General features: G+C 77.8%; 1 protein-coding gene across 1 annotated transcript in view; it reads right to left on the bottom strand.

Moving 5' to 3' along the window:
• The window catches only part of IRF2BP2 (interferon regulatory factor 2 binding protein 2), a 4,694-nt gene extending 4,440 nt beyond the window's left edge, over nucleotides 1–254 (bottom strand). Inside the window, exon 1 of the mRNA XM_019526724.1 lies at nucleotides 5–254. The gene's annotated coding sequence lies outside the window, so the exon portion shown is untranslated. The remainder of the gene's footprint in view (nucleotides 1–4) is intronic.
• Nucleotides 255–325: the final 71 nt, after the last annotated feature.

Below are 325 nucleotides of genomic sequence, written 5' to 3'. Positions count from 1 at the left end.
CCCCGGCGCTGCTGCTGCTGGCGGTGGTGGCGGCGGCGCTGGAAGGGCACGGCGGAGATCCCGCCGCTGCTGGGGTGGCTGCTGCCGCTGCTGCAGCCCGGGCTGGCTGCGGTCAGAGGGAGGCGGAGAGGCGCATAGCCCCCCTGGCGCGGCGCGGCAGCTCTGCTCCTGCCTGCGACAGCGCTGCCCGCCCAGCCCCGCCGCTCGCACTGGGGCGGGGACACCAGCTCCAGCTGCCGCCGCCGCCTGCCCGCTCTGCTCCACTGCCGCGATTCTTCGACAGTGCCTCGGAGCGCCTGCGCGCCGCCTGCTCCCTCCCCCCCCC

Source organism: Gavialis gangeticus, unplaced genomic scaffold (assembly GCF_001723915.1).
Source record: "Gavialis gangeticus isolate Ggan-Ray unplaced genomic scaffold, GavGan_comp1, whole genome shotgun sequence".
Lineage (NCBI taxonomy): Eukaryota > Metazoa > Chordata > Crocodylia > Gavialidae > Gavialis > Gavialis gangeticus.
Note: the sequence above shows the minus strand (reverse complement) of the source record. Positions and strands in the feature narration are given on the sequence as shown.